The 24,373-nt window shown below is 45.4% G+C and overlaps 74 pseudogenes; all 74 read left to right on the top strand.

The window, feature by feature from the left end:
• The first annotated feature begins 4,367 nt into the window (after window positions 1-4,367).
• On the top strand, window positions 4,368-4,486 carry LOC140085715 (5S ribosomal RNA; annotated as a pseudogene).
• A 259-nt stretch (window positions 4,487-4,745) lies between these two features.
• LOC140080466 (5S ribosomal RNA) lies at window positions 4,746-4,864 on the top strand (annotated as a pseudogene).
• A 70-nt stretch (window positions 4,865-4,934) lies between these two features.
• LOC140080465 (5S ribosomal RNA) lies at window positions 4,935-5,053 on the top strand (annotated as a pseudogene).
• A 70-nt stretch (window positions 5,054-5,123) lies between these two features.
• LOC140095107 (5S ribosomal RNA) lies at window positions 5,124-5,242 on the top strand (annotated as a pseudogene).
• Window positions 5,243-5,312: 70 nt separating this feature from the next.
• On the top strand, window positions 5,313-5,431 carry LOC140078672 (5S ribosomal RNA; annotated as a pseudogene).
• A 70-nt stretch (window positions 5,432-5,501) lies between these two features.
• LOC140096143 (5S ribosomal RNA) lies at window positions 5,502-5,620 on the top strand (annotated as a pseudogene).
• Window positions 5,621-5,879: 259 nt separating this feature from the next.
• On the top strand, window positions 5,880-5,998 carry LOC140086371 (5S ribosomal RNA; annotated as a pseudogene).
• Window positions 5,999-6,446: 448 nt separating this feature from the next.
• LOC140088658 (5S ribosomal RNA) lies at window positions 6,447-6,565 on the top strand (annotated as a pseudogene).
• A 251-nt stretch (window positions 6,566-6,816) lies between these two features.
• Window positions 6,817-6,935, top strand: LOC140091524 (5S ribosomal RNA; annotated as a pseudogene).
• A 259-nt stretch (window positions 6,936-7,194) lies between these two features.
• LOC140080464 (5S ribosomal RNA) lies at window positions 7,195-7,313 on the top strand (annotated as a pseudogene).
• A 70-nt stretch (window positions 7,314-7,383) lies between these two features.
• On the top strand, window positions 7,384-7,502 carry LOC140090273 (5S ribosomal RNA; annotated as a pseudogene).
• A 448-nt stretch (window positions 7,503-7,950) lies between these two features.
• LOC140090303 (5S ribosomal RNA) lies at window positions 7,951-8,069 on the top strand (annotated as a pseudogene).
• A 251-nt stretch (window positions 8,070-8,320) lies between these two features.
• Window positions 8,321-8,439, top strand: LOC140085363 (5S ribosomal RNA; annotated as a pseudogene).
• Window positions 8,440-8,509: 70 nt separating this feature from the next.
• Window positions 8,510-8,628, top strand: LOC140080463 (5S ribosomal RNA; annotated as a pseudogene).
• A 70-nt stretch (window positions 8,629-8,698) lies between these two features.
• LOC140087131 (5S ribosomal RNA) lies at window positions 8,699-8,817 on the top strand (annotated as a pseudogene).
• Window positions 8,818-9,265: 448 nt separating this feature from the next.
• LOC140093895 (5S ribosomal RNA) lies at window positions 9,266-9,384 on the top strand (annotated as a pseudogene).
• Window positions 9,385-9,454: 70 nt separating this feature from the next.
• On the top strand, window positions 9,455-9,573 carry LOC140090272 (5S ribosomal RNA; annotated as a pseudogene).
• Window positions 9,574-9,832: 259 nt separating this feature from the next.
• On the top strand, window positions 9,833-9,951 carry LOC140098323 (5S ribosomal RNA; annotated as a pseudogene).
• A 70-nt stretch (window positions 9,952-10,021) lies between these two features.
• On the top strand, window positions 10,022-10,140 carry LOC140087308 (5S ribosomal RNA; annotated as a pseudogene).
• Window positions 10,141-10,391: 251 nt separating this feature from the next.
• Window positions 10,392-10,510, top strand: LOC140080462 (5S ribosomal RNA; annotated as a pseudogene).
• A 70-nt stretch (window positions 10,511-10,580) lies between these two features.
• Window positions 10,581-10,699, top strand: LOC140099605 (5S ribosomal RNA; annotated as a pseudogene).
• A 70-nt stretch (window positions 10,700-10,769) lies between these two features.
• LOC140095959 (5S ribosomal RNA) lies at window positions 10,770-10,888 on the top strand (annotated as a pseudogene).
• Window positions 10,889-10,958: 70 nt separating this feature from the next.
• LOC140087130 (5S ribosomal RNA) lies at window positions 10,959-11,077 on the top strand (annotated as a pseudogene).
• Window positions 11,078-11,714: 637 nt separating this feature from the next.
• On the top strand, window positions 11,715-11,833 carry LOC140090302 (5S ribosomal RNA; annotated as a pseudogene).
• A 251-nt stretch (window positions 11,834-12,084) lies between these two features.
• Window positions 12,085-12,203, top strand: LOC140080461 (5S ribosomal RNA; annotated as a pseudogene).
• A 70-nt stretch (window positions 12,204-12,273) lies between these two features.
• Window positions 12,274-12,392, top strand: LOC140099604 (5S ribosomal RNA; annotated as a pseudogene).
• A 70-nt stretch (window positions 12,393-12,462) lies between these two features.
• LOC140085362 (5S ribosomal RNA) lies at window positions 12,463-12,581 on the top strand (annotated as a pseudogene).
• Window positions 12,582-12,651: 70 nt separating this feature from the next.
• Window positions 12,652-12,770, top strand: LOC140080460 (5S ribosomal RNA; annotated as a pseudogene).
• A 70-nt stretch (window positions 12,771-12,840) lies between these two features.
• On the top strand, window positions 12,841-12,959 carry LOC140087129 (5S ribosomal RNA; annotated as a pseudogene).
• Window positions 12,960-13,029: 70 nt separating this feature from the next.
• Window positions 13,030-13,148, top strand: LOC140090578 (5S ribosomal RNA; annotated as a pseudogene).
• A 259-nt stretch (window positions 13,149-13,407) lies between these two features.
• Window positions 13,408-13,526, top strand: LOC140080459 (5S ribosomal RNA; annotated as a pseudogene).
• Window positions 13,527-13,596: 70 nt separating this feature from the next.
• Window positions 13,597-13,715, top strand: LOC140090270 (5S ribosomal RNA; annotated as a pseudogene).
• A 259-nt stretch (window positions 13,716-13,974) lies between these two features.
• On the top strand, window positions 13,975-14,093 carry LOC140098322 (5S ribosomal RNA; annotated as a pseudogene).
• A 70-nt stretch (window positions 14,094-14,163) lies between these two features.
• LOC140087307 (5S ribosomal RNA) lies at window positions 14,164-14,282 on the top strand (annotated as a pseudogene).
• A 251-nt stretch (window positions 14,283-14,533) lies between these two features.
• Window positions 14,534-14,652, top strand: LOC140080457 (5S ribosomal RNA; annotated as a pseudogene).
• Window positions 14,653-14,722: 70 nt separating this feature from the next.
• On the top strand, window positions 14,723-14,841 carry LOC140099603 (5S ribosomal RNA; annotated as a pseudogene).
• Window positions 14,842-14,911: 70 nt separating this feature from the next.
• On the top strand, window positions 14,912-15,030 carry LOC140087501 (5S ribosomal RNA; annotated as a pseudogene).
• Window positions 15,031-15,100: 70 nt separating this feature from the next.
• On the top strand, window positions 15,101-15,219 carry LOC140095958 (5S ribosomal RNA; annotated as a pseudogene).
• Window positions 15,220-15,289: 70 nt separating this feature from the next.
• Window positions 15,290-15,408, top strand: LOC140087127 (5S ribosomal RNA; annotated as a pseudogene).
• A 70-nt stretch (window positions 15,409-15,478) lies between these two features.
• On the top strand, window positions 15,479-15,597 carry LOC140090577 (5S ribosomal RNA; annotated as a pseudogene).
• Window positions 15,598-16,045: 448 nt separating this feature from the next.
• Window positions 16,046-16,164, top strand: LOC140096345 (5S ribosomal RNA; annotated as a pseudogene).
• Window positions 16,165-16,415: 251 nt separating this feature from the next.
• On the top strand, window positions 16,416-16,534 carry LOC140080456 (5S ribosomal RNA; annotated as a pseudogene).
• A 70-nt stretch (window positions 16,535-16,604) lies between these two features.
• Window positions 16,605-16,723, top strand: LOC140099602 (5S ribosomal RNA; annotated as a pseudogene).
• A 70-nt stretch (window positions 16,724-16,793) lies between these two features.
• Window positions 16,794-16,912, top strand: LOC140085361 (5S ribosomal RNA; annotated as a pseudogene).
• Window positions 16,913-16,982: 70 nt separating this feature from the next.
• LOC140080455 (5S ribosomal RNA) lies at window positions 16,983-17,101 on the top strand (annotated as a pseudogene).
• A 70-nt stretch (window positions 17,102-17,171) lies between these two features.
• LOC140087125 (5S ribosomal RNA) lies at window positions 17,172-17,290 on the top strand (annotated as a pseudogene).
• Window positions 17,291-17,360: 70 nt separating this feature from the next.
• On the top strand, window positions 17,361-17,479 carry LOC140090576 (5S ribosomal RNA; annotated as a pseudogene).
• Window positions 17,480-17,738: 259 nt separating this feature from the next.
• LOC140080454 (5S ribosomal RNA) lies at window positions 17,739-17,857 on the top strand (annotated as a pseudogene).
• A 70-nt stretch (window positions 17,858-17,927) lies between these two features.
• Window positions 17,928-18,046, top strand: LOC140090269 (5S ribosomal RNA; annotated as a pseudogene).
• Window positions 18,047-18,305: 259 nt separating this feature from the next.
• On the top strand, window positions 18,306-18,424 carry LOC140098321 (5S ribosomal RNA; annotated as a pseudogene).
• Window positions 18,425-18,494: 70 nt separating this feature from the next.
• On the top strand, window positions 18,495-18,613 carry LOC140087306 (5S ribosomal RNA; annotated as a pseudogene).
• A 251-nt stretch (window positions 18,614-18,864) lies between these two features.
• Window positions 18,865-18,983, top strand: LOC140080453 (5S ribosomal RNA; annotated as a pseudogene).
• A 70-nt stretch (window positions 18,984-19,053) lies between these two features.
• Window positions 19,054-19,172, top strand: LOC140099600 (5S ribosomal RNA; annotated as a pseudogene).
• A 70-nt stretch (window positions 19,173-19,242) lies between these two features.
• LOC140087500 (5S ribosomal RNA) lies at window positions 19,243-19,361 on the top strand (annotated as a pseudogene).
• Window positions 19,362-19,431: 70 nt separating this feature from the next.
• Window positions 19,432-19,550, top strand: LOC140095957 (5S ribosomal RNA; annotated as a pseudogene).
• Window positions 19,551-19,620: 70 nt separating this feature from the next.
• Window positions 19,621-19,739, top strand: LOC140087124 (5S ribosomal RNA; annotated as a pseudogene).
• Window positions 19,740-19,809: 70 nt separating this feature from the next.
• LOC140090575 (5S ribosomal RNA) lies at window positions 19,810-19,928 on the top strand (annotated as a pseudogene).
• A 448-nt stretch (window positions 19,929-20,376) lies between these two features.
• On the top strand, window positions 20,377-20,495 carry LOC140096343 (5S ribosomal RNA; annotated as a pseudogene).
• Window positions 20,496-20,746: 251 nt separating this feature from the next.
• LOC140080452 (5S ribosomal RNA) lies at window positions 20,747-20,865 on the top strand (annotated as a pseudogene).
• Window positions 20,866-20,935: 70 nt separating this feature from the next.
• Window positions 20,936-21,054, top strand: LOC140099599 (5S ribosomal RNA; annotated as a pseudogene).
• A 70-nt stretch (window positions 21,055-21,124) lies between these two features.
• Window positions 21,125-21,243, top strand: LOC140085359 (5S ribosomal RNA; annotated as a pseudogene).
• A 70-nt stretch (window positions 21,244-21,313) lies between these two features.
• Window positions 21,314-21,432, top strand: LOC140080451 (5S ribosomal RNA; annotated as a pseudogene).
• Window positions 21,433-21,502: 70 nt separating this feature from the next.
• On the top strand, window positions 21,503-21,621 carry LOC140087123 (5S ribosomal RNA; annotated as a pseudogene).
• Window positions 21,622-21,691: 70 nt separating this feature from the next.
• Window positions 21,692-21,810, top strand: LOC140090574 (5S ribosomal RNA; annotated as a pseudogene).
• Window positions 21,811-22,069: 259 nt separating this feature from the next.
• LOC140080450 (5S ribosomal RNA) lies at window positions 22,070-22,188 on the top strand (annotated as a pseudogene).
• A 70-nt stretch (window positions 22,189-22,258) lies between these two features.
• LOC140090268 (5S ribosomal RNA) lies at window positions 22,259-22,377 on the top strand (annotated as a pseudogene).
• A 259-nt stretch (window positions 22,378-22,636) lies between these two features.
• On the top strand, window positions 22,637-22,755 carry LOC140098320 (5S ribosomal RNA; annotated as a pseudogene).
• Window positions 22,756-22,825: 70 nt separating this feature from the next.
• LOC140087303 (5S ribosomal RNA) lies at window positions 22,826-22,944 on the top strand (annotated as a pseudogene).
• Window positions 22,945-23,195: 251 nt separating this feature from the next.
• On the top strand, window positions 23,196-23,314 carry LOC140080449 (5S ribosomal RNA; annotated as a pseudogene).
• A 70-nt stretch (window positions 23,315-23,384) lies between these two features.
• LOC140099597 (5S ribosomal RNA) lies at window positions 23,385-23,503 on the top strand (annotated as a pseudogene).
• A 70-nt stretch (window positions 23,504-23,573) lies between these two features.
• Window positions 23,574-23,692, top strand: LOC140085358 (5S ribosomal RNA; annotated as a pseudogene).
• A 69-nt stretch (window positions 23,693-23,761) lies between these two features.
• LOC140080448 (5S ribosomal RNA) lies at window positions 23,762-23,880 on the top strand (annotated as a pseudogene).
• Window positions 23,881-23,950: 70 nt separating this feature from the next.
• LOC140087122 (5S ribosomal RNA) lies at window positions 23,951-24,069 on the top strand (annotated as a pseudogene).
• Window positions 24,070-24,139: 70 nt separating this feature from the next.
• On the top strand, window positions 24,140-24,258 carry LOC140090573 (5S ribosomal RNA; annotated as a pseudogene).
• The last annotated feature ends 115 nt before the right edge of the window (window positions 24,259-24,373 follow it).

Raw genomic sequence — 24,373 nt, 5'->3', positions numbered from 1 at the left:
AAAAGAAGGTTCAAATTGAACAGCTGCTGTCAACGGCCATTCTAAGCTGAATGTGCCTGCTCTCGTCAGATCGCAGCAGCAATGCAGCGTAAGGCTTGGCAAGTACCAGCATGGGAGACTGGCTGGGAATCCCAAGTACTGTTGACCTTTTTGAACCTGAAAATTGTGTTAGTTTTTCTATGAGATAGTAAAAGAAGGTTCAAATTGAACAGCTGCTGTCAACGGCCATTCTAAGCTGAATGTGCCTGCTCTCGTCAGATCGCAGCAGCAATGCAGCTTAAGGCTTGGCAAGTACAAGCATGGGAGACTGGCTGGGAATCCCAAGTTCTGTTGACCTTTTTGAACCTGAAAATTGTGTTAGTTTCTCTATGAGATAGTAAAAGAAGGTTTAAATTGAACAGCTGCTGTCAACGGCCATTCTAAGCTGAATGTGCCTGCTCTCGTCAGATTGCAGCAACAATGCAGCTTAAGGCTTGGCAAGTACAAGCATGGGAGACTGGCTGGGAATCCCAAGTTCTGTTGACCTTTTTGAACCTGAAAATTGTTAGTTTCTCTGTGAAAGATGGTAAAAGAAGGTTCAAATTGAACAGCTGCTGTCAACGGCCATTCTAAGCTGAATGTGCGTGCTCTTGTCGGATCACAGCAGCGATGCGGCTTAAGGCTTGGCAAGTACCAGCATGGGAGACTGGCTGCGAATTCCAAGTTCCGTTGACCTTTTTGAACCTGAAAATTGTGTTAGTTTCTCTATGAGATAGTAAAAGAAGGTTCAAATTGAACAGCTGCTGTCAACGGCCATTCTAAGCTGAATGTGCCTGCTCTCGTCAGATCGCAGCAACAATGCAGCTTAAGGCTTGGCAAGTACAAGCATGGGAGACTGGCTGGGAATCCCAAGTTCTGTTGACCTTTTTGAACCTGAAAATTGTTAGTTTCTCTGTCAAAGATGGTAAAATAAGGTTCAATTTGAACAGCTGCTGTCAACGGCCATTCTAAGCTGAATGTGCCTGATCTCGTCAGATGGCAGCAGCAATGCAGCTTAAGGCTTGGCAAGTACCAGCATGGGAGACTGGCTGGGAATCCCAAGTTCCGTTGACCTTTTTGAACCTGAAAATTGTGTTAGTTTCTCTATGAGATAGTAAAAGAAGGTTCAAACTGAACAGCTGCTGTCAACGGCCATTCTAAGCTGAATGTGCCTGCTCTCGTCAGATCACAGCAGCAATGCAGCTTAAGGCTTGGCAAGTACCAGCATGGGAGACTGGCTGGGAATCCCAAGTTCCGTTGACCTTTTTGAACCTGAAAATTGTGTTAGTTTCTCTATGAGATAGTAAAAGAAGGTTCAAATTGAACAGCTGCTGTCAAAGGCCATTCTAAGCTGAATGTGCGTGCTCTTGTCGGATCACAGCAGCGATGCGGCTTAAGGCTTGGCAAGTACCAGCATGGGAGACTGGCTGGGAATCCCAAGTTCTGTTGACCTTTTTGAACCTGAAAATTGTGTTATTTTCTCTATGAGATAGTAAAAGAAGGTTCAAATTGAACAGCTGCTGTCAACGGCCATTCTAAGCTGAATGTGCCTGCTCTCGTCAGATCGCAGCATCAATGCAGCTTAAGGCTTGGCAAGTACCAGCATGGGAGACTGGCTGGGAATCCCAAGTTCTGTTGACCTTTTTGAACCTGAAAATTGTTAGTTTCTCTGTCAAAGATGGTAAAAGAAGGTTCAAATTGAACAGCTGCTGTCAACGGCCATTCTAAGCTGAATGTGCCTGCTCTCGTCAGATCGCAGCAGCAATGCAGCTTAAGGCTTGGCAAGTACCAGCATGGGAGACTGGCTGGGAATCCCAAGTTCTGTTGACCTTTTTGAACCTGAAAATTGTGTTAGTTTCTCTATGAGATAGTAAAAGAAGGTTCTAATTGAACAGCTGCTGTCAACGGCCATTCTAAGCTGAATGTGCCTGCTCTCGTCAGATCGCAGCAGCTTAAAGCTTGGCAAGTACCAGCATGGGAGACTGGCTGGGAATCCCAAGTTCCGTTGACCTTTTTGAACCTGAAAATTGTGTTAGTTTCTCTATGAGATAGTAAAAGAAGGTTCAAATTGAACAGCTGCTGTCAACGGCCATTCTAAGCTGAATGTGCCTGCTCTCGTCAGATTGCAGCAGCAATGCAGCTTAAGGCTTGGCAAGTACCAGCATGGGAGACTGGCTGGGAATCCCAAGTTCTGTTGACCTTTTTGAACCTGAAAATTGTGTTATTTTCTCTATGAGATAGTAAAAGAAGGTTCAAATTGAACAGCTGCTGTCAACGGCCATTCTAAGCTGAATGTGCGTGCTCTCCTCAGATCGCAGCAGCAATGCAGCTTAAGCCTTGGCACGTACCAGCATGGGAGACTGGCTGGGAATCCCAAGTTCCGTTGACCTTTTTGAACCTGAAAATTGTGTTAGTTTCTCTATGAGATAGTAAAAGAAGGTTCAAATTGAACAGCTGCTGTCAACGGCCATTCTAAGCTGAATGTGCCTGCTCTCGTCAGATCGCAGCAGCAATGCAGCTTAAGGCTTGGCAAGTACCAGCATGGGAGACTGGCTGGGAATCCCAAGTTCCGTTGACCTTTTTGAACCTGAAAATTGTGTTAGTTTCTCTATGAGATAGTAAAAGAAGGTTCAAACTGAACAACTGCTGTCAACGGCCATTCTAAGCTGAATGTGCCTGCTCTCGTCAGATCACAGCAGCAATGCAGCTTAAGGCTTGGCAAGTACCAGCATGGGAGACTGGCTGGGAATCCCAAGTTCCGTTGACCTTTTTGAACCTGAAAATTGTGTTAGTTTCTCTATGAGATAGTAAAAGAAGGTTCAAATTGAACAGCTGCTGTCAAAGGCCATTCTAAGCTGAATGTGCGTGCTCTTGTCGGATCACAGCAGCGATGCGGCTTAAGGCTTGGCAAGTACCAGCATGGGAGACTGGCTGCGAATTCCAAGTTCCGTTGACCTTTTTGAACCTGAAAATTGTGTTAGTTTCTCTATGAGATAGTAAAAGAAGGTTCAAACTGAACAGCTGCTGTCAACGGCCATTCTAAGCTGAATGTGCCTGCTCTCGTCAGATCGCAGCATCAATGCAGCTTAAGGCTTGGCAAGTACCAGCATGGGAGACTGGCTGGGAATCCCAAGTTCTGTTGACCTTTTTGAACCTGAAAATTGTTAGTTTCTCTGTCAAAGATGGTAAAAGAAGGTTCAAATTGAACAGCTGCTGTCAACGGCCATTCTAAGCTGAATGTGCCTGCTCTCGTCAGATCGCAGCAGCAATGCAGCGTAAGGCTTGGCAAGTACCAGCATGGGAGACTGGCTAGGAATCCCAAGTACTGTTGACCTTTTTGAACCTGAAAATTGTGTTAGTTTTTCTATGAGATAGTAAAAGAAGGTTCAAATTGAACAGCTGCTGTCAACGGCCATTCTAAGCTGAATGTGCCTGCTCTCGTCAGATCGCAGCAGCAATGCAGCTTAAGGCTTGGCAAGTACCAGCATGGGAGACTGGCTGGGAATCCCAAGTTCTGTTGACCTTTTTGAACCTGAAAATTGTGTTAGTTTCTCTATGAGATAGTAAAAGAAGGTTTAAATTGAACAGCTGCTGTCAACGGCCATTCTAAGCTCAATGTGCCTGCTCTCGTCAGATCGCAGCAACAATGCAGCTTAAGGCTTGGCAAGTACCAGCATGGGAGACTGGCTGGGAATCCCAAGTTCTGTTGACCTTTTTGAACCTTAAAATTGTTAGTTTCTCTGTCAAAGATGGTAAAAGAAGGTTCAAATTGAACAGCTGCTGTCAACGGCCATTCTAAGCTGAATGTGCCTGCTCTCGTCAGATTGCAGCAGCAATGCAGCTTAAGGCTTGGCAAGTACCAGCATGGGAGACTGGCTGGGAATACCAAGTTCCGTTGACCTTTTTGAACCTGAAAATTGTGTTAGTTTCTCTATGAGATAGTAAAAGAAGGTTCAAACTGAACAGCTGCTGTCAACGGCCATTCTAAGCTGAATGTGCCTGCTCTCGTCAGATCACAGCAGCAATGCAGCTTAAGGCTTGGCAAGTACCAGCATGGGAGACTGGCTGGGAATCCCAAGTTCCGTTGACCTTTTTGAACCTGAAAATTGTGTTAGTTTCTCTATGAGATAGTAAAAGAAGGTTCAAATTGAACAGCTGCTGTCAAAGGCCATTCTAAGCTGAATGTGCGTGCTCTTGTCGGATCACAGCAGCGATGCGGCTTAAGGCTTGGCAAGTACCAGCATGGGAGACTGGCTGCGAATTCCAAGTTCCGTTGACCTTTTTGAACCTGAAAATTGTGTTAGTTTCTCTATGAGATAGTAAAAGAAGGTTCAAACTGAACAGCTGCTGTCAACGGCCATTCTAAGCTGAATGTGCCTGCTCTCGTCAGATCGCAGCATCAATGCAGCTTAAGGCTTGGCAAGTACCAGCATGGGAGACTGGCTGGGAATCCCAAGTTCTGTTGACCTTTTTGAACCTGAAAATTGTTAGTTTCTCTGTCAAAGATGGTAAAAGAAGGTTCAAATTTAACAGCTGCTGTCAACGGCCATTCTAAGCTGAATGTGCCTGCTCTCGTCAGATCGCAGCAACAATGCAGCTTAAGGCTTGGCAAGTACCAGCATGGGAGACTGGCTGCGAATCCCAAGTTCCGTTGACCTTTTTGAACCTGAAAATTGTGTTAGTTTCTCTATGAGATAGTAAAAGAAGGTTCAAACTGAACAGCTGCTGTCAACGGCCATTCTAAGCTGAATGTGCCTGCTCTCGTCAGATCGCAGCAGCAATGCAGCTTAAGGCTTGGCAAGTACCAGCATGGGAGACTGGCTGGGAATCCCAAGTTCTGTTGACCTTTTTGAACCTGAAAATTGTTAGTTTCTCTGTCAAAGATGGTAAAAGAAGGTTCAAATTGAACAGCTGCTGTCAACGGCCATTCTAAGCTGAATGTGCCTGCTCTCGTCAGATCGCAGCAGCAATGCAGCTTAAGGCTTGGCAAGTACCAGCATGGGAGACTGGCTGGGAATCCCAAGTTCTGTTGACCTTTTTGAACCTGAAAATTGTGTTAGTTTCTCTATGAGATAGTAAAAGAAGGTTCAAATTGAACAGCTGCTGTCATCGGCCATTCTAAGCTGAATGTGCCTGCTCTCGTCAGATCGCAGCAACAATGCAGCTTAAGGCTTGGCAAGTACAAGCATGGGAGACTGGCTGGGAATCCCAAGTTCTGTTGACCTTTTTGAACCTGAAAATTGTTAGTTTCTCTGTCAAAGATGGTAAAATAAGGTTCAAATTGAACAGCTGCTGTCAACGGCCATTCTAAGCTGAATGTGCCTGCTCTCGTCAGATCGCAGCAGCAATGCAGCTTAAGGCTTGGCAAGTACCAGCATGGGAGACTGGCTGGGAATACCAAGTTCCGTTGACCTTTTTGAACCTGAAAATTGTGTTAGTTTCTCTATGAGATAGTAAAAGAAGGTTCAAACTGAACAGCTGCTGTCAACGGCCATTCTAAGCTGAATGTGCCTGCTCTCGTCAGATCACAGCAGCAATGCAGCTTAAGGCTTGGCAAGTACCAGCATGGGAGACAGGCTGGGAATCCCAAGTTCCGTTGACCTTTTTGAACCTGAAAATTGTGTTAGTTTCTCTATGAGATAGTAAAAGAAGGTTCAAATTGAACAGCTGCTGTCAACGGCTATTCTAAGCTGAATGTGCGTGCTCTTGTCGGATCACAGCAGCGATGCGGCTTAAGGCTTGGCAAGTACCAGCATGGGAGACTGGCTGCGAATTCCAAGTTCCGTTGACCTTTTTGAACCTGAAAATTGTGTTAGTTTCTCTATGAGATAGTAAAAGAAGGTTCAAACTGAACAGCTGCTGTCAACGGCCATTCTAAGCTGAATGTGCCTGCTCTCGTCAGATCGCAGTATCAATGCAGCTTAAGGCTTGGCAAGTACCAGCATGGGAGACTGGCTGGGAATCCCAAGTTCTGTTGACCTTTTTGAACCTGAAAATTGTTAGTTTCTCTGTCAAAGATGGTAAAAGAAGGTTCAAATTGAACAGCTGCTGTCAACGGCCATTCTAAGCTGAATGTGCCTGCTCTCGTCAGATGGCAGCAGCAATGCAGCTTAAGGCTTGGCAAGTACCAGCATGGGAGACTGGCTGGGAATCCCAAGTTCTGTTGAGCTTTTTGAACCTGAAAATTGTGTTAGTTTCTCTATGAGATAGTAAAAGAAGGTTCAAATTGAACAGCTGGTGTCAACGGCCATTCTAAGCTGAATGTGCGTGCTCTTGTCGGATCACAGCAGCGATGCGGCTTAAGGCTTGGCAAGTACCAGCATGGGAGACTGGCTGCGAATCCCAAGTTCCGTTGCCCTTTTTGAACCTGAAAATTGTGTTAGTTTCTCTATGAGATAGTAAAAGAAGGTTCAAATTGAACAGCTGCTGTCAACGGCCATTCTAAGCTGAATGTGCCTGCTCTCGTCAGATCGCAGCAGCAATGCAGCTTAAGGCTTGGCAAGTACCAGCATGGGAGACTGTCTGGGAATCCCAAGTTCCGTTGACCTTTTTGAACCTGAAAATTGTGTTAGTTTCTCTATGGGATAGTAAAAGAAGGTTCAAATTGAACAGCTGCTGTCAACGGCCATTCTAAGCTGAATGTGCCTGCTCTCGTCAGATCGCAGCAGCTTAAAGCTTGGCAAGTACCAGCATGGGAGACTGGCTGGGAATCCCAAGTTCCGTTGACCTTTTTGAACCTGAAAATTGTGTTAGTTTCTCTATGAGATAGTAAAAGAAGGTTCAAATTGAACAGCTGCTGTCAACGGCCATTCTAAGCTGAATGTGCCTGCTCTCGTCAGATCGCAGCAGCAATGCAGCGTAAGGCTTGGCAAGTACCAGCATGGGAGACTGGCTGGGAATCCCAAGTTCTGTTGACCTTTTTGAACCTGAAAATTGTGTTAGTTTCTCTATGAGATAGTAAAAGAAGGTTCAAATTGAACAGCTGCTGTCAACGGCCATTCTAAGCTGAATGTGCGTGCTCTTGTCGGATCACAGCAGCGATGCGGCTTAAGGCTTGGCAAGTACCAGCATGGGAGACTGGCTGCGAATTCCAAGTTCCGTTGACCTTTTTGAACCTGAAAATTGTGTTAGTTTCTCTATGAGATAGTAACAGAAGGTTCAAACTGAACAGCTGCTGTCAACGGCCATTCTAAGCTGAATGTGCCTGCTCTCGTCAGATCGCAGCAGCAATGCAGCTTAAGGCTTGGCAAGTACCAGCATGGGAGACTGGCTGGGAATCCCAAGTTCTGTTGACCTTTTTGAACCTGAAAATTGTTAGTTTCTCTGTCAAAGATGGTAAAAGAAGGTTCAAATTGAACAGCTGCTGTCAACGGCCATTCTAAGCTGAATGTGCCTGCTCTCGTCAGATGGCAGCAGCAATGCAGCTTAAGGCTTGGTAAGTACCAGCATGGGAGACTGGCTGGGAATCCCAAGTTCCGTTGACCTTTTTGAACCTGAAAATTGTGTTAGTTTCTCTATGAGATAGTAAAAGAAGGTTCAAATTGAAAAGCTGGTGTCAACGGCCATTCTAAGCTGAATGTGCGTGCTCTTGTCGGATCACAGCAGCGATGCGGCTTAAGGCTTGGCAAGTACCAGCATGGGAGACTGGCTGCGAATCCCAAGTTCCGTTGACCTTTTTGAACCTGAAAATTGTGTTCGTTTCTCTATGAGATAGTAAAAGAAGGTTCAAACTGAACAGCTGCTGTCAACGGCCATTCTAAGCTGAATGTGCCTGCTCTCGTCAGATCGCAGCAGCAATGCAGCTTAAGGCTTGGCAAGTACCAGCATGGGAGACTGGCTGGGAATCCCAAGTTCAGTTGACCTTTTTGAACCTGAAAATTGTGTTAGTTTCTCTATGAGATAGTAAAAGAAGGTTCAAATTGAACAGCTGCTGTCAACGGCCATTCTAAGCTGAATGTGCCTGCTCTCATCAGATCGCAGCAGCATTGCAGCTTAAGGCTTGGCAAGTACCAGCATGGGAGACTGGCTGGGAATCCCAAGTTCTGTTGACCTTTTTGAACCTGAAAATTGTGTTAGTTTCTCTATGAGATAGTAAAAGAAGGTTCAAATTGAACAGCTGCTGTCAACGGCCATTCTAAGCTGAATGTGCCTGCTCTCGTCAGATCGCAGCAGCTTAAAGCTTGGCAAGTACCAGCATGGGAGACTGGCTGGGAATCCCAAGTTCCGTTGACCTTTTTGAACCTGAAAATTGTGTTAGTTTCTCTATGAGATAGTAAAAGAAGGTTCAAATTGAACAGCTGCTGTCAACGGCCATTCTAAGCTGAATGTGCCTGCTCTCGTCAGATCGCAGCAGCAATGCAGCGTAAGGCTTGGCAAGTACCAGCATGGGAGACTGGCTGGGAATCCCAAGTACTGTTGACCTTTTTGAACCTGAAAATTGTGTTAGTTTTTCTATGAGATAGTAAAAGAAGGTTCAAATTGAACAGCTGCTGTCAACGGCCATTCTAAGCTGAATGTGCCTGCTCTCGTCAGATCGCAGCAGCAATGCAGCTTAAGGCTTGGCAAGTACCAGCATGGGAGACTGGCTGGGAATCCCAAGTTCTGTTGACCTTTTTGAACCTGAAAATTGTGTTAGTTTCTCTATGAGATAGTAAAAGAAGGTTTAAATTGAACAGCTGCTGTCAACGGCCATTCTAAGCTGAATGTGCCTGCTCTCGTCAGATCGCAGCAACAATGCAGCTTAAGGCTTGGCAAGTACAAGCATGGGAGACTGGCTGGGAATCCCAAGTTCTGTTGACCTTTTTGAACCTGAAAATTGTTAGTTTCTCTGTCAAAGATGGTAAAAGAAGGTTCAAATTGAACAGCTGCTGTCAACGGCCATTCTAAGCTGAATGTGCCTGCTCTCGTCAGATCGCAGCAGCAATGCAGCTTAAGGCTTGGCAAGTACCAGCATGGGAGACTGGCTGGGAATACCAAGTTCCTTTGACCTTTTTGAACCTGAAAATTGTGTTAGTTTCTCTATGAGATAGTAAAAGAAGGTTCAAACTGAACAGCTGCTGTCAACGGCCATTCTAAGCTGAATGTGCCTCCTCTCGTCAGATCACAGCAGCAATGCAGCTTAAGGCTTGGCAAGTACCAGCATGGGAGACTGGCTGGGAATCCCAAGTTCCGTTGACCTTTTTGAACCTGAAAATTGTGTTAGTTTCTCTATGAGATAGTAAAAGAAGGTTCAAACTGAACAGCTGCTGTCAACGGCCATTCTAAGCTGAATGTGCCTACTCTCGTCAGATCGCAGCAGCAATGCAGCTTAAGGCTTGGCAAGTACCAGCATGGGAGACTGGCTGGGAATCCCAAGTTCTGTTGACCTTTTTGAACCTGAAAATTGTTAGTTTCTCTGTCAAAGATGGTAAAAGAAGGTTCAAATTGAACAGCTGCTGTCAACGGCCATTCTAAGCTGAATGTGCCTGCTCTCGTCAGATGGCAGCAGCAATGCAGCTTAAGGCTTGGTAAGTACCAGCATGGGAGACTGGCTGGGAATCCCAAGTTCCGTTGACCTTTTTGAACCTGAAAATTGTGTTAGTTTCTCTATGAGATAGTAAAAGAAGGTTCAAATTGAAAAGCTGGTGTCAACGGCCATTCTAAGCTGAATGTGCGTGCTCTTGTCGGATCACAGCAGCGATGCGGCTTAAGGCTTGGCAAGTACCAGCATGGGAGACTGGCTGCGAATCCCAAGTTCCGTTGACCTTTTTGAACCTTAAAATTGTGTTAGTTTCTCTATGAGATAGTAAAAGAAGGTTCAAACTGAACAGCTGCTGTCAACGGCCATTCTAAGCTGAATGTGCCTGCTCTTGTCAGATCGCAGCAGCAATGCAGCTTAAGGCTTGGCAAGTACCAGCATGGGAGACTGGCTGGGAATCCCAAGTTCAGTTGACCTTTTTGAACCTGAAAATTGTGTTAGTTTCTCTATGAGATAGTAAAAGAAGGTTCAAATTGAACAGCTGCTGTCAACGGCCATTCTAAGCTGAATGTGCCTGCTCTCATCAGATCGCAGCAGCAATGCAGCTTAAGGCTTGGCAAGTACCAGCATGGGAGACTGGCTGGGAATCCCAAGTTCAGTTGACCTTTTTGAACCTGAAAATTGTGTTAGTTTCTCTATGAGATAGTAAAAGAAGGTTCAAATTGAACAGCTGCTGTCAACGGCCATTCTAAGCTGAATGTGCCTGCTCTCGTCAGATCGCAGCAGCTTAAAGCTTGGCAAGTACCAGCATGGGAGACTGGCTGGGAATCCCAAGTTCCGTTGACCTTTTTGAACCTGAAAATTGTGTTAGTTTCTCTATGAGATAGTAAAAGAAGGTTCAAATTGAACAGCTGCTGTCAACGGCCATTCTAAGCTGAATGTGCCTGCTCTCGTCAGATCGCAGCAGCAATGCAGCTTAAGGCTTGGCAAGTACCAGCATGGGAGACTGGCTGGGAATCCCAAGTTCTGTTGACCTTTTTGAACCTGAAAATTGTGTTAGTTTCTCTATGAGATAGTAAAAGAAGGTTCAAATTGAACAGCTGCTGTCAACGGCCATTCTAAGCTGAATGTGCCTGCTCTCGTCAGATCGCAGCAGCAATGCAGCTTAAGGCTTGGCAAGTACCAGCATGGGAGACTGGCTGGGAATCCCAAGTTCCGTTGACCTTTTTGAACCTGAAAATTGTGTTAGTTTCTCTATGAGATAGTAAAAGAAGGTTCAAATTGAACAGCTGCTGTCAACGGCCATTCTAAGCTGAATGTGCCTGCTCTCGTCAGATCGCAGCAGCAATGCAGCTTAAGGCTTGGCAAGTACCAGCATGGGAGTCTGGCTGGGTATCCCAAGTTCTGTTGACCTTTTTGAACCTGAAAATTGTGTTAGTTTCTCTATGAGATAGTAAAAGAAGGTTTAAATTGAACAGCTGCTGTCAACGGCCATTCTAAGCTGAATGTGCCTGCTCTCGTCAGATCGCAGCAACAATGCAGCTTAAGGCTTGGCAAGTACAAGCATGGGAGACTGGCTGGGAATCCCAAGTTCTGTTGACCTTTTTGAACCTGAAAATTGTTAGTTTCTCTGTCAAAGATGGTAAAAGAAGGTTCAAATTGAACAGCTGCTGTCAACGGCCATTCTAAGCTGAATGTGCCTGCTCTCGTCAGATCGCAGCAGCAATGCAGCTTAAGGCTTGGCAAGTACCAGCATGGGAGACTGGCTGGGAATACCAAGTTCCTTTGACCTTTTTGAACCTGAAAATTGTGTTAGTTTCTCTATGAGATAGTAAAAGAAGGTTCAAACTGAACAGCTGCTGTCAACGGCCATTCTAAGCTGAATGTGCCTCCTCTCGTCAGATCACAGCAGCAATGCAGCTTAAGGCTTGGCAAGTACCAGCATGGGAGACTGGCTGGGAATCCCAAGTTCCGTTGACCTTTTTGAACCTGAAAATTGTGTTAGTTTCTCTATGAGATAGTAAAAGAAGGTTCAAATTGAACAGCTGCTGTCAACGGCCATTTTAAGCTGAATGTGCGTGCTCTTGTCGGATCACAGCAGCGATGCGGCTTAAGGCTTGGCAAGTACCAGCATGGGAGACTGGCTGGGAATCCCAAGTTCAGTTGACCTTTTTGAACCTGAAAATTGTGTTAGTTTCTCTATGAGATAGTAAAAGAAGGTTCAAATTGAACAGCTGCTGTCAACGGCCATTCTAAGCTGAATGTGCCTGCTCTCATCAGATCGCAGCAGCATTGCAGCTTAAGGCTTGGCAAGTACCAGCATGGGAGACTGGCTGGGAATCCCAAGTTCTGTTGACCTTTTTGAACCTGAAAATTGTGTTAGTTTCTCTATGAGATAGTAAAAGAAGGTTCAAATTGAACAGCTGCTGTCAACGGCCATTCTAAGCTGAATGTGCCTGCTCTCGTCAGATCGCAGCAGCTTAAAGCTTGGCAAGTACCAGCATGGGAGACTGGCTGGGAATCCCAAGTTCCGTTGACCTTTTTGAACCTGAAAATTGTGTTAGTTTCTCTATGAGATAGTAAAAGAAGGTTCAAATTGAACAGCTGCTGTCAACGGCCATTCTAAGCTGAATGTGCCTGCTCTCGTCAGATCGCAGCAGCAATGCAGCTTAAGGCTTGGCAAGTACCAGCATGGGAGACTGGCTGGGAATCCCAAGTTCTGTTGACCTTTTTGAACCTGAAAATTGTGTTAGTTTCTCTATGAGATAGTAAAAGAAGGTTCAAATTGAACAGCTGCTGTCAACGGCCATTCTAAGCTGAATGTGCCTGCTCTCGTCAGATCGCAGCAGCAATGCAGCTTAAGGCTTGGCAAGTACCAGCATGGGAGACTGGCTGGGAATCCCAAGTTCCGTTGACCTTTTTGAACCTGAAAATTGTGTTAGTTTCTCTATGAGATAGTAAAAGAAGGTTCAAATTGAACAGCTGCTGTCAACGGCCATTCTAAGCTGAATGTGCCTGCTCTCGTCAGATCGCAGCAGCAATGCAGCGTAAGGCTTGGCAAGTACCAGCATGGGAGACTGGCTGGGAATCCCAAGTACTGTTGACCTTTTTGAACCTGAAAATTGTGTTAGTTTTTCTATGAGATAGTAAAAGAAGGTTCAAATTGAACAGCTGCTGTCAACGGCCATTCTAAGCTGAATGTGCCTGCTCTCGTCAGATCGCAGCAGCAATGCAGCTTAAGGCTTGGCAAGTACCAGCATGGGAGACTGGCTGGGAATCCCAAGTTCTGTTGACCTTTTTGAACCTGAAAATTGTGTTAGTTTCTCTATGAGATAGTAAAAGAAGGTTTAAATTGAACAGCTGCTGTCAACGGCCATTCTAAGCTGAATGTGCCTGCTCTCGTCAGATCGCAGCAACAATGCAGCTTAAGGCTTGGCAAGTACAAGCATGGGAGACTGGCTGGGAATCCCAAGTTCTGTTGACCTTTTTGAACCTGAAAATTGTTAGTTTCTCTGTCAAAGATGGTAAAAGAAGGTTCAAATTGAACAGCTGCTGTCAACGGCCATTCTAAGCTGAATGTGCCTGCTCTCGTCAGATCGCAGCAGCAATGCAGCTTAAGGCTTGGCAAGTACCAGCATGGGAGACTGGCTGGGAATACCAAGTTCCTTTGACCTTTTTGAACCTGAAAATTGTGTTAGTTTCTCTATGAGATAGTAAAAGAAGGTTCAAACTGAACAGCTGCTGTCAACGGCCATTCTAAGCTGAATGTGCCTCCTCTCGTCAGATCACAGCAGCAATGCAGCTTAAGGCTTGGCAAGTACCAGCATGGGAGACTGGCTGGGAATCCCAAGTTCCGTTGACCTTTTTGAACCTGAAAATTGTGTTAGTTTCTCTATGAGATAGTAAAAGAAGGTTCAAACTGAACAGCTGCTGTCAACGGCCATTCTAAGCTGAATGTGCCTGCTCTCGTCAGATCGCAGCAGCAATGCAGCTTAAGGCTTGGCAAGTACCAGCATGGGAGACTGGCTGGGAATCCCAAGTTCTGTTGACCTTTTTGAACCTGAAAATTGTTAGTTTCTCTGTCAAAGATGGTAAAAGAAGGTTCAAATTGAACAGCTGCTGTCAACGGCCATTCTAAGCTGAATGTGCCTGCTCTCGTCAGATGGCAGCAGCAATGCAGCTTAAGGCTTGGTAAGTACCAGCATGGGAGACTGGCTGGGAATCCCAAGTTCCGTTGACCTTTTTGAACCTGAAAATTGTGTTAGTTTCTCTATGAGATAGTAAAAGAAGGTTCAAATTGAAAAGCTGGTGTCAACGGCCATTCTAAGCTGAATGTGCGTGCTCTTGTCGGATCACAGCAGCGATGCGGCTTAAGGCTTGGCAAGTACCAGCATGGGAGACTGGCTGCGAATCCCAAGTTCCGTTGACCTTTTTGAACCTTAAAATTGTGTTAGTTTCTCTATGAGATAGTAAAAGAAGGTTCAAACTGAACAGCTGCTGTCAACGGCCATTCTAAGCTGAATGTGCCTGCTCTTGTCAGATCGCAGCAGCAATGCAGCTTAAGGCTTGGCAAGTACCAGCATGGGAGACTGGCTGGGAATCCCAAGTTCAGTTGACCTTTTTGAACCTGAAAATTGTGTTAGTTTCTCTATGAGATAGTAAAAGAAGGTTCAAATTGAACAGCTGCTGTCAACGGCCATTCTAAGCTGAATGTGCCTGCTCTCATCAGATCGCAGCAGCAATGCAGCTTAAGGCTTGGCAAGTACCAGCATGGGAGACTGGCTGGGAATCCCAAGTTCAGTTGACCTTTTTGAACCTGAAAATTGTGTTAGTTTCTCTATGAGATAGTAAAAGAAGGTTCAAATTGAACAGCTGCTGTCAACGGCCATTCTAAGCTGAATGTGCCTGCTCTCGTCAGATCGCAGCAGCTTAAAGCTTGGCAAGTACCAGCATGGGAGACTGGCTGGGAATCCCAAGTTCCGTTGACCTTTTTGAACCTGAAAATTGTGTTAGTTTCTCTATGAGATAGTAAAAGAAGGTTCAAATTGAACAGCTGCTGTCAACGGCCATTCTAAGCTGAATGTGCCTGCTCTCGTCAGATCGCAGCAGCAATGCAGCTTAAGGCTTGGCAAGTACCAGCATGGGAGACTGGCTGGGAATCCCAAGTTCTGTTGACCTTTTTGAACCTGAAAATTGTGTTAGTTTCTCTATGAGATAGTAAAAGAAGGTTCAAATTGAACAGCTGCTGTCAACGGCCATTCTAAGCTGAATGTGCCTGCTCTCGTCAGATCGCAGCAGCAATGCAGCTTAAGGCTTGGCAAGTACCAGCATGGGAGACTGGCTGGGAATCCCAAGTTCCGTTGACCTTTTTGAACCTGAAAATTGTGTTAGTTTCTCTATGAGATAGTAAAAGAAGGTTCAAATTGAACAGCTGCTGTCAACGGCCATTCTAAGCTGAATGTGCCTGCTCTCGTCAGATCGCAGCAGCAATGCAGCGTAAGGCTTGGCAAGTACCATCATGGGAGACTGGCTGGGAATCCCAAGTACTGTTGACCTTTTTGAAACTGAAAATTGTGTTAGTTTTTCTATGAGATAGTAAAAGAAGGTTCAAATTGAACAGCTGCTGTCAACGGCCATTCTAAGCTGAATGTGCCTGCTCTCGTCAGATCGCAGCAGCAATGCAGCTTAAGGCTTGGCAAGTACCAGCATGGGAGTCTGGCTGGGTATCCCAAGTTCTGTTGACCTTTTTGAACCTGAAAATTGTGTTAGTTTCTCTATGAGATAGTAAAAGAAGGTTTAAATTGAACAGCTGCTGTCAACGGCCATTCTAAGCTGAATGTGCCTGCTCTCGTCAGATCGCAGCAACAATGCAGCTTAAGGCTTGGCAAGTACAAGCATGGGAGACTGGCTGGGAATCCCAAGTTCTGTTGACCTTTTTGAACCTGAAAATTGTTAGTTTCTCTGTCAAAGATGGTAAAAGAAGGTTCAAATTGAACAGCTGCTGTCAACGGCCATTCTAAGCTGAATGTGCCTGCTCTCGTCAGATCGCAGCAGCAATGCAGCTTAAGGCTTGGCAAGTACCAGCATGGGAGACTGGCTGGGAATACCAAGTTCCTTTGACCTTTTTGAACCTGAAAATTGTGTTAGTTTCTCTATGAGATAGTAAAAGAAGGTTCAAACTGAACAGCTGCTGTCAACGGCCATTCTAAGCTGAATGTGCCTCCTCTCGTCAGATCACAGCAGCAATGCAGCTTAAGGCTTGGCAAGTACCAGCATGGGAGACTGGCTGGGAATCCCAAGTTCCGTTGACCTTTTTGAACCTGAAAATTGTGTTAGTTTCTCTATGAGATAGTAAAAGAAGGTTCAAATTGAACAGCTGCTGTCAACGGCCATTTTAAGCTGAATGTGCGTGCTCTTGTCGGATCACAGCAGCGATGCGGCTTAAGGCTTGGCAAGTACCAGCATGGGAGACTGGCTGGGAATCCCAAGTTCAGTTGACCTTTTTGAACCTGAAAATTGTGTTAGTTTCTCTATGAGATAGTAAAAGAAGGTTCAAATTGAACAGCTGCTGTCAACGGCCATTCTAAGCTGAATGTGCCTGCTCTCATCAGATCGCAGCAGCATTGCAGCTTAAGGCTTGGCAAGTACCAGCATGGGAGATTGGCTGGGAATCCCAAGTTCTGTTGACCTTTTTGAACCTGAAAATTGTGTTAGTTTCTCTATGAGATAGTAAAAGAAGGTTCAAATTGAACAGCTGCTGTCAACGGCCATTCTAAGCTGAATGTGCCTGCTCTCGTCAGATCGCAGCAGCTTAAAGCTTGGCAAGTACCAGCATGGGAGACTGGCTGGGAATCCCAAGTTCCGTTGACCTTTTTGAACCTGAAAATTGTGTTAGTTTCTCTATGAGATAAAAAAAGAAGGTTCAAATTGAACAGCTGCTGTCAACGGCCATTCTAAGCTGAATGTGCCTGCTCTCGTCAGATCGCAGCAGCAATGCAGCTTAAGGCTTGGCAAGTACCAGCATGGGAGACTGGCTGGGAATCCCAAGTTCTGTTGACCTTTTTGAACCTGAAAATTGTGTTAGTTTCTCTATGAGATAGTAAAAGAAGGTTCAAATTGAACAGCTGCTGTCAACGGCCATTCTAAGCTGAATGTGCCTGCTCTCGTCAGATCGCAGCAGCAATGCAGCTTAAGGCTTGGCAAGTACCAGCATGGGAGACTGGCTGGGAATCCCAAGTTCCGTTGACCTTTTTGAACCTGAAAATTGTGTTAGTTTCTCTATGAGATAGTAAAAGAAGGTTCAAATTGAACAGCTGCTGTCAACGGCCATTCTAAGCTGAATGTGCCTGCTCTCGTCAGATCGCAGCAGCAATGCAGCGTAAGGCTTGGCAAGTACCAGCATGGGAGACTGGCTGGGAATCCCAAGTACTGTTGACCTTTTTGAACCTGAAAATTGTGTTAGTTTTTCTATGAGATAGTAAAAGAAGGTTCAAATTGAACAGCTGCTGTCAACGGCCATTCTAAGCTGAATGTGCCTGCTCTCGTCAGATCGCAGCAGCAATGCAGCTTAAGGCTTGGCAAGTACCAGCATGGGAGACTGGCTGGGAATCCCAAGTTCTGTTGACCTTTTTGAACCTGAAAATTGTGTTAGTTTCTCTATGAGATAGTAAAAGAAGGTTTAAATTGAACAGCTGCTGTCAACGGCCATTCTAAGCTGAATGTGCCTGCTCTCGTCAGATCGCAGCAACAATGCAGCTTAAGGCTTGGCAAGTACAAGCATGGGAGACTGGCTGGGAATCCCAAGTTCTGTTGACCTTTTTGAACCTGAAAATTGTTAGTTTCTCTGTCAAAGATGGTAAAAGAAGGTTCAAATTGAACAGCTGCTGTCAACGGCCATTCTAAGCTGAATGTGCCTGCTCTCGTCAGATCGCAGCAGCAATGCAGCTTAAGGCTTGGCAAGTACCAGCATGGGAGACTGGCTGGGAATACCAAGTTCCTTTGACCTTTTTGAACCTGAAAATTGTGTTAGTTTCTCTATGAGATAGTAAAAGAAGGTTCAAACTGAACAGCTGCTGTCAACGGCCATTCTAAGCTGAATGTGCCTCCTCTCGTCAGATCACAGCAGCAATGCAGCTTAAGGCTTGGCAAGTACCAGCATGGGAGACTGGCTGGGAATCCCAAGTTCCGTTGACCTTTTTGAACCTGAAAATTGTGTTAGTTTCTCTATGAGATAGTAAAAGAAGGTTCAAACTGAACAGCTGCTGTCAACGGCCATTCTAAGCTGAATGTGCCTGCTCTCGTCAGATCGCAGCAGCAATGCAGCTTAAGGCTTGGCAAGTACCAGCATGGGAGACTGGCTGGGAATCCCAAGTTCTGTTGACCTTTTTGAACCTGAAAATTGTTAGTTTCTCTGTCAAAGATGGTAAAAGAAGGTTCAAATTGAACAGCTGCTGTCAACGGCCATTCTAAGCTGAATGTGCCTGCTCTCGTCAGATGGCAGCAGCAATGCAGCTTAAGGCTTGGTAAGTACCAGCATGGGAGACTGGCTGGGAATCCCAAGTTCCGTTGACCTTTTTGAACCTGAAAATTGTGTTAGTTTCTCTATGAGATAGTAAAAGAAGGTTCAAATTGAAAAGCTGGTGTCAACGGCCATTCTAAGCTGAATGTGCGTGCTCTTGTCGGATCACAGCAGCGATGCGGCTTAAGGCTTGGCAAGTACCAGCATGGGAGACTGGCTGCGAATCCCAAGTTCCGTTGACCTTTTTGAACCTTAAAATTGTGTTAGTTTCTCTATGAGATAGTAAAAGAAGGTTCAAACTGAACAGCTGCTGTCAACGGCCATTCTAAGCTGAATGTGCCTGCTCTTGTCAGATCGCAGCAGCAATGCAGCTTAAGGCTTGGCAAGTACCAGCATGGGAGACTGGCTGGGAATCCCAAGTTCAGTTGACCTTTTTGAACCTGAAAATTGTGTTAGTTTCTCTATGAGATAGTAAAAGAAGGTTCAAATTGAACAGCTGCTGTCAACGGCCATTCTAAGCTGAATGTGCCTGCTCTCATCAGATCGCAGCAGCAATGCAGCTTAAGGCTTGGCAAGTACCAGCATGGGAGACTGGCTGGGAATCCCAAGTTCAGTTGACCTTTTTGAACCTGAAAATTGTGTTAGTTTCTCTATGAGATAGTAAAAGAAGGTTCAAATTGAACAGCTGCTGTCAACGGCCATTCTAAGCTGAATGTGCCTGCTCTCGTCAGATCGCAGCAGCTTAAAGCTTGGCAAGTACCAGCATGGGAGACTGGCTGGGAATCCCAAGTTCCGTTGACCTTTTTGAACCTGAAAATTGTGTTAGTTTCTCTATGAGATAGTAAAAGAAGGTTCAAATTGAACAGCTGCTGTCAACGGCCATTCTAAGCTGAATGTGCCTGCTCTCGTCAGATCGCAGCAGCAATGCAGCTTAAGGCTTGGCAAGTACCAGCATGGGAGACTGGCTGGGAATCCCAAGTTCTGTTGACCTTTTTGAACCTGAAAATTGTGTTAGTTTCTCTATGAGATAGTAAAAGAAGGTTCAAATTGAACAGCTGCTGTCAACGGCCATTCTAAGCTGAATGTGCCTGCTCTCGTCAGATCGCAGCAGCAATGCAGCTTAAGGCTTGGCAAGTACCAGCATGGGAGACTGGCTGGGAATCCCAAGTTCCGTTGACCTTTTTGAACCTGAAAATTGTGTTAGTTTCTCTATGAGATAGTAAAAGAAGGTTCAAATTGAACAGCTGCTGTCAACGGCCATTCTAAGCTGAATGTGCCTGCTCTCGTCAGATCGCAGCAGCAATGCAGCGTAAGGCTTGGCAAGTACCATCATGGGAGACTGGCTGGGAATCCCAAGTACTGTTGACCTTTTTGAAACTGAAAATTGTGTTAGTTTTTCTATGAGATAGTAAAAGAAGGTTCAAATTGAACAGCTGCTGTCAACGGCCATTCTAAGCTGAATGTGCCTGCTCTCGTCAGATCGCAGCAGCAATGCAGCTTAAGGCTTGGCAAGTACCAGCATGGGAGTCTGGCTGGGTATCCCAAGTTCTGTTGACCTTTTTGAACCTGAAAATTGTGTTAGTTTCTCTATGAGATAGTAAAAGAAGGTTTAAATTGAACAGCTGCTGTCAACGGCCATTCTAAGCTGAATGTGCCTGCTCTCGTCAGATCGCAGCAACAATGCAGCTTAAGGCTTGGCAAGTACAAGCATGGGAGACTGGCTGGGAATCCCAAGTTCTGTTGACCTTTTTGAACCTGAAAATTGTTAGTTTCTCTGTCAAAGATGGTAAAAGAAGGTTCAAATTGAACAGCTGCTGTCAACGGCCATTCTAAGCTGAATGTGCCTGCTCTCGTCAGATCGCAGCAGCAATGCAGCTTAAGGCTTGGCAAGTACCAGCATGGGAGACTGGCTGGGAATACCAAGTTCCTTTGACCTTTTTGAACCTGAAAATTGTGTTAGTTTCTCTATGAGATAGTAAAAGAAGGTTCAAACTGAACAGCTGCTGTCAACGGCCATTCTAAGCTGAATGTGCCTCCTCTCGTCAGATCACAGCAGCAATGCAGCTTAAGGCTTGGCAAGTACCAGCATGGGAGACTGGCTGGGAATCCCAAGTTCCGTTGACCTTTTTGAACCTGAAAATTGTGTTAGTTTCTCTATGAGATAGTAAAAGAAGGTTCAAATTGAACAGCTGCTGTCAACGGCCATTTTAAGCTGAATGTGCGTGCTCTTGTCGGATCACAGCAGCGATGCGGCTTAAGGCTTGGCAAGTACCAGCATGGGAGACTGGCTGGGAATCCCAAGTTCAGTTGACCTTTTTGAACCTGAAAATTGTGTTAGTTTCTCTATGAGATAGTAAAAGAAGGTTCAAATTGAACAGCTGCTGTCAACGGCCATTCTAAGCTGAATGTGCCTGCTCTCATCAGATCGCAGCAGCATTGCAGCTTAAGGCTTGGCAAGTACCAGCATGGGAGATTGGCTGGGAATCCCAAGTTCTGTTGACCTTTTTGAACCTGAAAATTGTGTTAGTTTCTCTATGAGATAGTAAAAGAAGGTTCAAATTGAACAGCTGCTGTCAACGGCCATTCTAAGCTGAATGTGCCTGCTCTCGTCAGATCGCAGCAGCTTAAAGCTTGGCAAGTACCAGCATGGGAGACTGGCTGGGAATCCCAAGTTCCGTTGACCTTTTTGAACCTGAAAATTGTGTTAGTTTCTCTATGAGATAGTAAAAGAAGGTTCAAATTGAACAGCTGCTGTCAACGGCCATTCTAAGCTGAATGTGCCTGCTCTCGTCAGATCGCAGCAGCAATGCAGCTTAAGGCTTGGCAAGTACCAGCATGGGAGACTGGCTGGGAATCCCAAGTTCTGTTGACCTTTTTGAACCTGAAAATTGTGTTAGTTTCTCTATGAGATAGTAAAAGAAGGTTCAAATTGAACAGCTGCTGTCAACGGCCATTCTAAGCTGAATGTGCCTGCTCTCGTCAGATCGCAGCAGCAATGCAGCTTAAGGCTTGGCAAGTACCAGCATGGGAGACTGGCTGGGAATCCCAAGTTCCGTTGACCTTTTTGAACCTGAAAATTGTGTTAGTTTCTCTATGAGATAGTAAAAGAAGGTTCAAATTGAACAGCTGCTGTCAACGGCCATTCTAAGCTGAATGTGCCTGCTCTCGTCAGATCGCAGCAGCAATGCAGCGTAAGGCTTGGCAAGTACCAGCATGGGAGACTGGCTGGGAATCCCAAGTACTGTTGACCTTTTTGAACCTGAAAATTGTGTTAGTTTTTCTATGAGATAGTAAAAGAAGGTTCAAATTGAACAGCTGCTGTCAACGGCCATTCTAAGCTGAATGTGCCTGCTCTCGTCAGATCGCAGCAGCAATGCAGCTTAAGGCTTGGCAAGTACCAGCATGGGAGACTGGCTGGGAATCCCAAGTTCTGTTGACCTTTTTGAACCTGAAAATTGTGTTAGTTTCTCTATGAGATAGTAAAAGAAGGTTTAAATTGAACAGCTGCTGTCAACGGCCATTCTAAGCTGAATGTGCCTGCTCTCGTCAGATCGCAGCAACAATGCAGCTTAAGGCTTGGCAAGTACAAGCATGGGAGACTGGCTGGGAATCCCAAGTTCTGTTGACCTTTTTGAACCTGAAAATTGTTAGTTTCTCTGTCAAAGATGGTAAAAGAAGGTTCAAATTGAACAGCTGCTGTCAACGGCCATTCTAAGCTGAATGTGCCTGCTCTCGTCAGATCGCAGCAGCAATGCAGCTTAAGGCTTGGCAAGTACCAGCATGGGAGACTGGCTGGGAATACCAAGTTCCTTTGACCTTTTTGAACCTGAAAATTGTGTTAGTTTCTCTATGAGATAGTAAAAGAAGGTTCAAACTGAACAGCTGCTGTCAACGGCCATTCTAAGCTGAATGTGCCTCCTCTCGTCAGATCACAGCAGCAATGCAGCTTAAGGCTTGGCAAGTACCAGCATGGGAGACTGGCTGGGAATCCCAAGTTCCGTTGACCTTTTTGAACCTGAAAATTGTGTTAGTTTCTCTATGAGATAGTAAAAGAAGGTTCAAACTGAACAGCTGCTGTCAACGGCCATTCTAAGCTGAATGTGCCTGCTCTCGTCAGATCGCAGCAGCAATGCAGCTTAAGGCTTGGCAAGTACCAGCATGGGAGACTGGCTGGGAATCCCAAGTTCTGTTGACCTTTTTGAACCTGAAAATTGTTAGTTTCTCTGTCAAAGATGGTAAAAGAAGGTTCAAATTGAACAGCTGCTGTCAACGGCCATTCTAAGCTGAATGTGCCTGCTCTCGTCAGATGGCAGCAGCAATGCAGCTTAAGGCTTGGTAAGTACCAGCATGGGAGACTGGCTGGGAATCCCAAGTTCCGTTGACCTTTTTGAACCTGAAAATTGTGTTAGTTTCTCTATGAGATAGTAAAAGAAGGTTCAAATTGAAAAGCTGGTGTCAACGGCCATTCTAAGCTGAATGTGCGTGCTCTTGTCGGATCACAGCAGCGATGCGGCTTAAGGCTTGGCAAGTACCAGCATGGGAGACTGGCTGCGAATCCCAAGTTCCGTTGACCTTTTTGAACCTTAAAATTGTGTTAGTTTCTCTATGAGATAGTAAAAGAAGGTTCAAACTGAACAGCTGCTGTCAACGGCCATTCTAAGCTGAATGTGCCTGCTCTTGTCAGATCGCAGCAGCAATGCAGCTTAAGGCTTGGCAAGTACCAGCATGGGAGACTGGCTGGGAATCCCAAGTTCAGTTGACCTTTTTGAACCTGAAAATTGTGTTAGTTTCTCTATGAGATAGTAAAAGAAGGTTCAAATTGAACAGCTGCTGTCAACGGCCATTCTAAGCTGAATGTGCCTGCTCTCATCAGATCGCAGCAGCAATGCAGCTTAAGGCTTGGCAAGTACCAGCATGGGAGACTGGCTGGGAATCCCAAGTTCAGTTGACCTTTTTGAACCTGAAAATTGTGTTAGTTTCTCTATGAGATAGTAAAAGAAGGTTCAAATTGAACAGCTGCTGTCAACGGCCATTCTAAGCTGAATGTGCCTGCTCTCGTCAGATCGCAGCAGCTTAAAGCTTGGCAAGTACCAGCATGGGAGACTGGCTGGGAATCCCAAGTTCCGTTGACCTTTTTGAACCTGAAAATTGTGTTAGTTTCTCTATGAGATAGTAAAAGAAGGTTCAAATTGAACAGCTGCTGTCAACGGCCATTCTAAGCTGAATGTGCCTGCTCTCGTCAGATCGCAGCAGCAATGCAGCTTAAGGCTTGGCAAGTACCAGCATGGGAGACTGGCTGGGAATCCCAAGTTCTGTTGACCTTTTTGAACCTGAAAATTGTGTTAGTTTCTCTATGAGATAGTAAAAGAAGGTTCAAATTGAACAGCTGCTGTCAACGGCCATTCTAAGCTGAATGTGCCTGCTCTCGTCAGATCGCAGCAGCAATGCAGCTTAAGGCTTGGCAAGTACCAGCATGGGAGACTGGCTGGGAATCCCAAGTTCCGTTGACCTTTTTGAACCTGAAAATTGTGTTAGTTTCTCTATGAGATAGTAAAAGAAGGTTCAAATTGAACAGCTGCTGTCAACGGCCATTCTAAGCTGAATGTGCCTGCTCTCGTCAGATCGCAGCAGCAATGCAGCGTAAGGCTTGGCAAGTACCAGCATGGGAGACTGGCTGGGAATCCCAAGTACTGTTGACCTTTTTGAACCTAAAATTGTGTTAGTTTTTCTATGAGATAGTAAAAGAAGGTTCAAATTGAACAGCTGCTGTCAACGGCCATTCTAAGCTGAATGTGCCTGCTCTCGTCAGATCGCAGCAGCAATGCAGCTTAAGGCTTGGCAAGTACCAGCATGGGAGACTGGCTGGGAATCCCAAGTTCTGTTGACCTTTTTGAACCTGAAAATTGTGTTAGTTTCTCTATGAGATAGTAAAAGAAGGTTTAAATTGAACAGCTGCTGTCAACGGCCATTCTAAGCTGAATGTGCCTGCTCTCGTCAGATCGCAGCAACAATGCAGCTTAAGGCTTGGCAAGTACAAGCATGGGAGACTGGCTGGGAATCCCAAGTTCTGTTGACCTTTTTGAACCTGAAAATTGTTAGTTTCTCTGTCAAAGATGGTAAAAGAAGGTTCAAATTGAACAGCTGCTGTCAACGGCCATTCTAAGCTGAATGTGCCTGCTCTCGTCAGATCGCAGCAGCAATGCAGCTTAAGGCTTGGCAAGTACCAGCATGGGAGACTGGCTGGGAATACCAAGTTCCTTTGACCTTTTTGAACCTGAAAATTGTGTTAGTTTCTCTATGAGATAGTAAAAGAAGGTTCAAACTGAACAGCTGCTGTCAACGGCCATTCTAAGCTGAATGTGCCTCCTCTCGTCAGATCA

The sequence above is a fragment of the Engystomops pustulosus genome, chromosome 9 (genome assembly GCF_040894005.1).
Source record: "Engystomops pustulosus chromosome 9, aEngPut4.maternal, whole genome shotgun sequence".
NCBI lineage: Eukaryota > Metazoa > Chordata > Amphibia > Anura > Leptodactylidae > Engystomops > Engystomops pustulosus.
Note: the sequence above shows the minus strand (reverse complement) of the source record. Positions and strands in the feature narration are given on the sequence as shown.